Source organism: Oratosquilla oratoria, chromosome 22, assembly GCF_046742065.1.
Source record: "Oratosquilla oratoria isolate Oo_2021 chromosome 22, ASM4674206v1, whole genome shotgun sequence".
In the NCBI taxonomy this organism is placed as follows: domain Eukaryota; kingdom Metazoa; phylum Arthropoda; class Malacostraca; order Stomatopoda; family Squillidae; genus Oratosquilla; species Oratosquilla oratoria.
In genome coordinates this window covers 11118141-11128140 of record NC_134798.1, presented here as the reverse complement: position 1 = coordinate 11128140, position 10000 = coordinate 11118141, and positions in this window count along the sequence as shown.

The window sequence follows — 10000 nt, the reverse complement described above, 5'->3', positions numbered from 1 at the left end:
GAAATTGAAGCAATGGAAAATAACAGAGAGAAACACAAAAGAAACAGAGAATACAATGGAAATAACAGAAAGTTAAGAGTATCCTACACAAATATAGATGGATTAATAACAGGACTGAATGAACTGAACAAATATCTGAAAGAAAAAGATCCGGACATAATGGGAATTGTTGAGACAAAATTAAAAGGTCCACTACCACCCAACAGCATAGGACACAATGCATATAATTATTGGATTAGAAACAGAAAGAAAAAACAAGGGGGTGGAGTTATGTTCCTGACTAAGAAGGATATAAGCGTGAAGAGTGTCACATATGGGAACAATAGAGTAGAGATGATCATGATAGAAGTAGAAGATAGAGATAAGAAGAGCAGAAAGTTTGTAATAAACAACGTGCCCCCCAAAAACAGCCTCGTGGGAAGAGAATGAACATAAAAGCATGTTAGAAGACAAAAGAATAACACTAAACAAGATAATGGAAGATGGAGGAAGAACAGTTATGATGGGCGACTATAATTGCAAAGAAATATGCTGGGAAGAGATGACCGTAAAGGGTGGAGAAGACTCATGGGGAAGTGTTCTACTTGAGATGATTACTGACCACACAATGACACAATGGATCCAAGAGAACACTAGGTATAGAAATGAAGAAGAACCATCGAGACTAGACCTAATAATCACATCAGAACCTGAAACAGTGGAAAAGATAGAATACCAGGCACCAATAAGCAAAAGTGACCACATATTGATAGAACTAGAACTAAATGAGAAAAAATACATGAAAAGAAATGAACAATATACAAAAGGAAGATTGATGTATGAAAAAGCAAATTTTGATCAAATAAGAGAATTCTTCCAAAATGAAAACTGGGAAAGAATACAAAAGAAGATACAACAGTAGAAGAGAAATGGAATATTTTGACAAAAATCTAAAAAAAAAATAAAAAAAAAGGAGTAGAAAAGTATGTCCCAAGACAAAAACAAGAAAAAGAATATGTAAAGTGCTGGTACAATAAAAGTTGTAGGGAGATAAAAGACAAAAGAGACAAAGCCTGGGCCAAATGGAAGAAAAACAGAAGACCAGAAAAATGGAAAATATATACTTGTTATAGAAATGAATATGTACAAGCGTGCAGAGAGGAAAAGAGAAAATATGAAAAAGATGTCATAGAAAAATGTAAAGATAAACCAAAACTATTCTACAGATTTGTAAACAACAAACTGAAAAACAAACAAGATTTGGAGAAATTAAGACAAGGAGGAGTTGAATACACAGAGGAAATTGAAATGGCGGAAATTATGAACAAACATTTTAAATCTGTGTTTACAAGGGAGAACATACAACCTGAAGAGATTGAATGGAAAGAGAAAGTCCCCCCTATGAAAGAAATAGAAGTAACAAAGAATGAAATATTGAAACACTTGAGTAATCTTGATGTCAGAAAATCGCATAGACCAGATGAAATAGCAAACTGGATTCTGAAAGAATGCAGGAATGAACTGGCAGACATAATACATAGCATAATAAACAGTTCCTTGAAAGAAGGTAAAGTTCCAGAAGATTGGAAAAAAGCAAATATAGTACCTATATATAAAGGGGGAAATAAAGAAGACCCTAACAACTATAGGCCAGTCTCTCTAACAGGTACAATAGCAAAAATTTGTGAAAGAATTGTCAAAAATAGATGGGTAAAATATTTAGAAAAAAAAAAAAACCGTGCTAAATCCAAGACAATTTGGATTCAGACAAGGACGATCATGCGTCACCAATTTAATATGTTTCTATTCAAGGCTAATAGATATAATACAAGAAAGAGATGGATGGGCTGATTGTGCATTTCTAGACCTAAAAAAAGCTTTTGACAAAGTACCACATAAGAAGTTGCTTAAGAAATTAGAATATGAAGGAGGAATACAGGGCAAACTGCTAAATTGGATGGAAGACTTTTTTGCAAGAAAGAAAAATGAGAGTAGTGATAAGAGACCAACACTCAAAATGGGATGAAGTAATAAGCGGTGTTCCACAAGGAACAGTTCTGGCCCCAATAATGTTTGCTATATATATTAATGATATAGATGAAGGAATTGAAAGCTATATGAGCTTCTTTGCAGATGCAAAACTATTGAAAAAAGTGAACACGGAAGAAGATTGTGAATCACTACAGAGAGATCTAGATAAAGTGCAGGAATGGAGTAGGAAGTGGGAGATGGAGTTCAATACAAAGAAGTGTAGTATAATGGAATTTGGAAAAAGCAAAAACAGAATAACAGGATCATATAAATTGGGAGAAGAAGGAATAAAAAAAGTAGAAAATGAGAAGGACCTGGGAGTCATTGTTATGAATAATATGTCACCTGAGAAACATATAAATAAGATTTTTGGAGAAACCTATAATTTGATAAGAACAATCAAAGTTGCATTTACATACCTAGATGAAGAAATGGTGAAGAAAATTCTAATCACCCTGATAAGACCAAGATTGGAATATGCAGCAACGATATGGTCACCAAGTACAAAAAATATATATAAAAAAACTTGAAAGAATACAAAGAGCAATTACAAAATTGGCACCTACACTCTCAAAACTATCATATGAAGAGAGACTAGCAAGACTTGAACTATAGACACTAGAGCAAAGAAGAGAGAGAGGAGATTTGATAGCTATTTACAGAATCATGAAAGGCATAGAAATTACTGATAGAGAGAATCTGATAAAATGGGATGAGAGAAATACAAGAGGACATGGAAAGAAAATAAAAAAAGACAGCTATAGAAGAGACCTGAAAAAGAACAGCTTTCCTCACAGAGTAATAGACAGTTGGAACAAGTTAAATGAGAAAGTGGTGTGTGCAAAAACAATACATGAATTTAAAAATAGTTTAGATAAAATGAGATATGAAAACGGGACACCACGAGCATAGCTCCCCTTCCCGTAAAATACAACTAGGTAAATACAACTAGGTAAATACACATACACATACACACACACACACACACACGCACACATTTCTAGCCGCTTACGATGTGGTCGTGGTTTTGAAAGATTGTGGCTAGAAATAGAGGTTCTTCTTGATGACATCCAACATCTGGAAAAAGCAGGACAAGTCAAAACCACACCAGACCTTCGACCAGCCCTTCTTGAAGAGGCCAACAAGAGAAGAGGGTCATATCATAGTTAATTTATTAACAGAAACCACCTTCTCGCCGCAAAAGAACTCAGAAATAACCCTGACATTACCATCAGACGTGCTGACAAAACAGCCGCCTTTGTCATTATTAATAGAGAAGAATACGCCCACAAAATAGAATCTATACTCAGCGACACCACAAAGTTCACAAAAATAACAAGAAATCCAACTGATTCCATCATGAATAAGTTGAACAAAATCATCACATCCATCAACGCCAACATGGATAGTCCAAAATTCCCCAAGCTCACAGGCGAATACTCTTTCGGGTATGCTTTTGGAAACATCAAGACACATAAACCAGGCAACCCCATTAGGCTCGTCATTTCCCAAATACCTACAGCAACATACCCCGTAGCCAAGAAACTAAACGAACTTCTTACTCCATATGTCCCCAGCACCTACACCATTGCCTCAGCGTCCTATTTTCTTGAAATCCTACGAGATTCCCCATCTAACGAGGATGCCATCATTGCTTCGTTGGACGTAGAGAATCTATTTACGAACGTCAACGTAGACCGTACCATCGATTTCATTCTCAAGAGAGTGTACCACTGCGGCGATACCACACCTCTCAACATCCCCGAGAAAAGCATAAGATCGCTGCTGGAGATATGCACTAAAGAAGCTCCCTTTACCAGCCCTAATGGAAGGATGTACATACAAATCGATGGTGTGGCAATGGGTAGCCACCTTGGAGTTTTGTTTGCAAATTTCTTCATGGGTACCATTGAGACAGAGCTCCTAGCAGAGGCCCGTCTCTCCATTTACTACCGTTACGTGAACGATATATTCGTACGAGTAAGAGACCAAAGGGAACTTCAAAAACTGAAAACCCGCTTCATCAGAGCCTCCGGACTGAATTTCACCTACGAAGAAGCCAACAATGGACACCTCCCTTTCCTTGACGTCCTCGTCACAGCCCAACAGACAGGCTTCCTAACAACAGTTTACACATTACCAACAAAACCTGGACTCTGCCTGAATGGAAAGAGTGAGTGCCCTTCCCGTTACTTAAACTCCACCATCGGCGCATATGTCAGGAGGGCCCTTTCACACTGCTCCACATGGAGAAATACACACCAGGAACTGGAGAGACTAACTCAGGTCCTGGTTAACGACGGATACACAAATTCAGATGTAACACACATCACAAAAAAGATCTTAGACAAATGGTACACAAAAGAAGATAACTCGACACCTAACAACAAAAATTCCATCAAGTTATATTACAAGAATCACATGTGAACAGAATACAAGACAGACGAAAAGATATTAAAAGAAATCATAAACAAGAACATACAGACAACATACATACATATACCAAGGCTTTTTCCCCCTTCCAAGGGAGGTAGCCAAAAAGGGAAAGGCATAAAAACACTCCCACCCATTTCATCCCCAAATACACTCCACACCCCTCCCACCCTTCCTCTCATCTGAGCACCTCCTGGATGACGGGTCATCCCTGCACCCCGCCCACCGCCCTGGGTCAGAAGCAGTGTCGCAAGACAACAGATCCCGAAAAACAAATCCAACTCATCATCTATTACAATACCAAGAAAACAGCCCAATTGATTATCCGTAACCAATCCACCATCACAAAAACACCATTACAAGAAGACCACGTTTTATACCAATACAAATGCAATAGTGAGGCGTGTGAATCTCGCACCTACATTGGTATGTCAACAACACAATTAACAGAACGCTTAACATGCCACCTGTCCAACGGATCAATCAAGTCACACTATACCTCTTCCCACAACAAAACATTAACAAGAAAAGACCTAGACAATAATACAACAATCATAGACAGGGAATCGGATCCCCGACGGCTACTGTTCCTGGAAGCCATATACATACAAAATAACCATCCTAACATCAACATCCATATCGAAGACCTGCGCGTCTTACCATCCATGAAGAGACTGAACACAGACAGAACCACTACAAGCACTGGGAAAGGTCTTCCAGACCCCCAGTAACTCGGATCCCCTATTGGCCCAAGGCAACCAATCAGAGGAGACCCCTTCCTGCAGGAAACCCTATGATCCTTACTCCAAGTATAAATAAGACATCCACAGACCCTGCACATCAGATCGCCCAGAAGATGGAACCAGGAAGTTCCGAAACGTCGGCAACAATAGGAGAACTATTAAGATACATCAAATCAGAAGATAAAAAGATTGTGCGTTGTATTGAAGCTACACGCAATAAAATAATCAACAGTGAATCCTCTTTAGCCTTCAACCTCGTATGTTTACAAGAGAATATATATATATATATATATATATATATATATATATATATATGTATATGCATATATATCTATTATATATTATAGCAGAGAAGAAAAGGTAAAAGGTGCAGATTGAGAGATGATAATGGAAGAGAAGGCAGTGAGAGGAAGATGGGCAGAGTATTTTAGGGAATTGCTAAATGTGAAGGAGGATAGGAAGGGAAAGGTAGTTGCAGTGGGAAGTGCTAAGAAAATGACTGTGATGAGTGAGGAAAATGGAGGAGAAATAAGAAAGGATAAAGTGAAGGCTAGTGTTAAGATGATGAGAGCAGGTAAGGCACCTGGTCTGGATGGATGCTATGCAGAATGTCTGAAAAAAGGAGGTACAGCGATGACGGACTGGCTGGTGAGGTTATTTAATGTTTGTTTGAGAGAGGGTAGAGTGCCAGAGGACTGGAGGAGTGCCTGTATAGTTCCACTTTACAAGGGAAAAGGGAACAAGTGTGAGTGTAGTAGATGTGGTTACATAAGGTGGACTTAATGCTGGCGAGATAAACTCCAAAACCGGAGTTTCTTCTATTTATTTATAACAAGGTAAACTCATATTGGATTTAATAAACTATGGGCCCTTTGGGCAAAATACAGTAAGTGCCGCGCCTTGACCTCGGGCACACCTGTGTCTGGCAGGCGCTCGACCTGGCCAGCTCTGACTGGCAGGCTCTTGACCTGTCCAGCTCTCCTGTCTTGATTACAAAACGTTCGCATATAAAGGGGGTTAGTGGGTTGTCGTAAGTAAAGGTGTTAGTTTCGCTATTCTATGCATTGGGGTCAGTTCTATACATGGGGGTTAGTCGTATGGTTGGTGGGTATGGTTAGATATGTTATATATATATTAGGTTATGGGTAATATAATAGGTGCAGGTATAATAAAGGGGGTTGAATGGGTTTCTCTGGTGACATTAGGCATCTTCGTGTGGCGATATCCTGTTTGTCTGAATTCTGCTGCGTTAGGTTTCTGTGGTAAGATGCTTGTTCTGGGAAATCGAAGTCAGCAAGAGGGAAGTCTCGCTCAATGCGAGTGCTCTGTCGCATGCGTGTGGATCACGTGCGTGGTAACTGATGATTAGTAATGGTTATAAAAGGCTTATGACAGGGTAGACAGGAAGGCACTGTGGGAGGGTTTGCAGATATACGGGATAGGAGGAAAACTTTTAGGAGCAGTCAAGATTTTTTACGAGAGTATTAGAACGTGTGTTAGGATTAGCAATGGAGAGAGGGAGTGGTTCGAGGTAAAGGTGGGACTTCGGCAGGGATGTGTTATGTCGCCCTGGCTGTTCAACTTATACATGGATATAGTGGTGCGAGAGGTAAATGCAAGGGTGGTGGGTCAGGGATTGGAGATGGTTAAAGGAAATGGAGAAAAGTGGGAGGTGAACCAATTGTTGTTTGCAGACGACACTGCGCTTGTAGCAGGATCAGAGGAGGGATTGAGGAAGTTAGTGACAGAGTTTGGAAAAGTGTGTGATAGAAGAAAGTTGAAGATATATGTGGGTAAAAGTAAGATGATAAGATGTACAAGGGGAGAAAGTGGCAGCAGACTGGAAGTGAGCATTAAGGGAGAGAGACTAGAGGAAGTGGATATTTTTAGACACTTGGGTGCGAATGTGATAAGAAAGGGAGGAGTGAAGGTGGAGGTAGAATGTAGATTGAGAGAAGCGAGTGAGTGCCTTGGTGGATTAAAGAGTGTAATGAGAAATAGACAATGGAATGGATGCTATGAGGAGATTGTATGAAGGAGTGATTATGCCAACAGCAATGTACGGGGCAGAAACATGAAACATAAGAAAGGAAGAGAGAAGGAGTTTAGATGTGTTTGAGATGAGGTGTCTGAGAAGTATGATGGGGGTTACTAGGCTAGATAGAGTGAGAAATGAGGAGGTGAGGAGGAGAACAGGGGTGGAAAGGGAGTTATGAGATAGGGTGGATGAAAGAGTGATGGGATGATTTGGGCACATGGAAAGAATGAGTGAAGAAAGACTAGTAAAAGAGGTTTGGAAGGCAGAAGTGTGGGGAGTGAACACGAAGGGGCGACATAGGATGAGATGGATGGATGGGGTAAAAGGGGCTTTGGGGAAGAGGGGAATGTCTATTGAGGAAGGACGGGAGAGGACAGAAGACAGGGGTGCATGGAAAATGGTTGTATATGGATGATGTTGTGATGCATAAAGTGGAATGGGTGTGGGATGGGGGGTGAGGTAGTATGTGTGAAAAAAATTGACGCAGTCTGAAGGGATTTCTTCCCGTCTTCTCCTTTTCTGAGTGATGGGACGGAGAGGGGGGGGGGAGGCGTCGATTTTATGAAGCGACCTTGCTGTGGATGTACTGTATCTTGCGACGCTGCTTCTGACCCAGGGCGGTGGACAAGATGCAAGGATGACCCGTCATCCAGGAGGTGCCAAGATAAGAGGGATAGTAGAGGGTGGAAGGGAGTGGAGTGTATTTAGGGATGGAATGGGTGGGAATGGTATTTATGCCTTTTTCTTTTTGGCTACCTCCCTTGTAAGGGGGAAAAAGCCTTTGGTATATATATATAAATATATATATATATATATATATATATATATATATATATATATATATATACACACACAAACACACATACACACACACACACACACACACACACACACACACACACACACACACACACACACACACACACACACAAATATATATATATATATATATATATATAAATATATATATATATATATATGTATATATATATATATGAGAGATTTTGGGTGGTGGAAGTAAAGTGAAGATGCTCTCGGAATAGACTATACTCTTGCGTTACGACCACTTTGGTCTTCATCAGAGAGTTGTCTGAATTCTGAATTCCTAGGAAAGACCACCCGTTTGAGCGGGATCGGTTTTTGTGGGAGGGTAAGAATGTCTGTAAGAAAATGAAAAGATAGTAGCGTATAAAAGAGGGCTATTGCCACCGGGCGAATTAGCGAGCGATTTGGGGCAGTTGGTGGTCGTGGCTCGGGAGAAATGGACTGGGAGCTTGGACGACGGCGCCGACGCCGGGAGTAGGATTAGGGTCACCAACAAAAGTTTGAAAATGGTAGGAGGCGTAGTAGTAGAGAAAGGTGGAAAAACGGAAAAATCTTTAGTGGGAGGTAAACTGAAATGAGAAGATGTAGTATAACAGAAAGTTAGAAAGGAAGCAAATTTTAGTCGAAGAAAAAGTAAGTGTAGATGTTTGTGCGTGTGGCGTGGCTATGTTCGTGAGAGGTGTGTGTGTGTATCTTACGGGAAGTGAGTAGAGTTCACTTTCCGTGTGTAGAGCGCGTTCCTGTTAAGCCACAGGTGGGGCCTGAGTAGCCTGCTTTTCCCCAGGTTGGGTTTGAGTTGTATGTGCTTGCAGCCTGTCAATTATTGGGCTGCATGCAATATTATTATTACTATTATTATTTCATCATTATTGCTATCACCAGTCAAAGCTGGTGAAGGGGTGTATTATTAGTAGGTACGGTTATACACGTCTTATCGTGTACACCGCACGTGGGACGGGCGCAGCTGACAGATAGTCTGTACGGTGTGGTCTAGGTGTAATGTGTTGTATCAGGTGTTTGTGTCTGTCGTGCAGTTTTTCTAGGTGTCTTGAGTGAAGTTTGTGTTTGTGTTGGTTGAGTGGACGGATGTTGGAAATTCGGTGTAGAGACTCAGTGGTTCTGAAGTCGCTCCATCGCGAACCCGTGATGAACTTGACAGCGGCATTCTGAACCTTCTGATGCTCGTAGTTATTAGTGGGACATGTCAGCTGGCTTAGTCCCGGGGACTGGCACAGAATCGGTCTGACGAGGGCTAGGTACAATCGACGTTTGGTGGTCAGTGTTGCAGTTTTGAAGCGTCTTAGCTTTTCCAGCACAGCCCTTGCCTTCGCTCCCTGCTTGCGGAAGTGTGGGGTTCAGGTAAGGCCACTATCAAGTGTGCTACCCAGCACACAGGTATGGTCCTTCACTGGGAGTTGTCTACAGAAGGTTTTACATGTCACATTTTATATCATTCCTGAGGGGCCTCTCGGTCAGGTCACAGCGTCAGGGCGGTGAGTATTTGTCCGGTGTCTCATCGAGTTTAGTATAAGGACACTTGCCACCTTCGATATGCAGATAAATCCCTCTCTTCCATTATTGTTTTCTTTGACGTTCATATGCAGCTTAAATAATTTTTCTTGTCTTCTTTTCATGACCCTTTCTGAGGACTTTGACCTCTTTCCAATGGGGAAGGTGGCCAAATTTGTCCACATGCTGAACTAAGGAGTTGGACGTCCTTTGCGCTCTAAGGTCGTTTTTATGTTCAGAAATACGTTTTTCTAAACCTCGGCTCGACTCACCGAAATAGGAGGCTGAGCACCCTTTACAAGGAATCTCATAAACCACACTTAGCTCAGTGATAGGACTTCTTTCTTGTCTTTTCACAATTCAAATAAAACAATAATGGAAGAGAGGGATTTATCTGCTTATCGAAGGTGGCAAGTATCCTTATATTAGACTCGCTGAGACA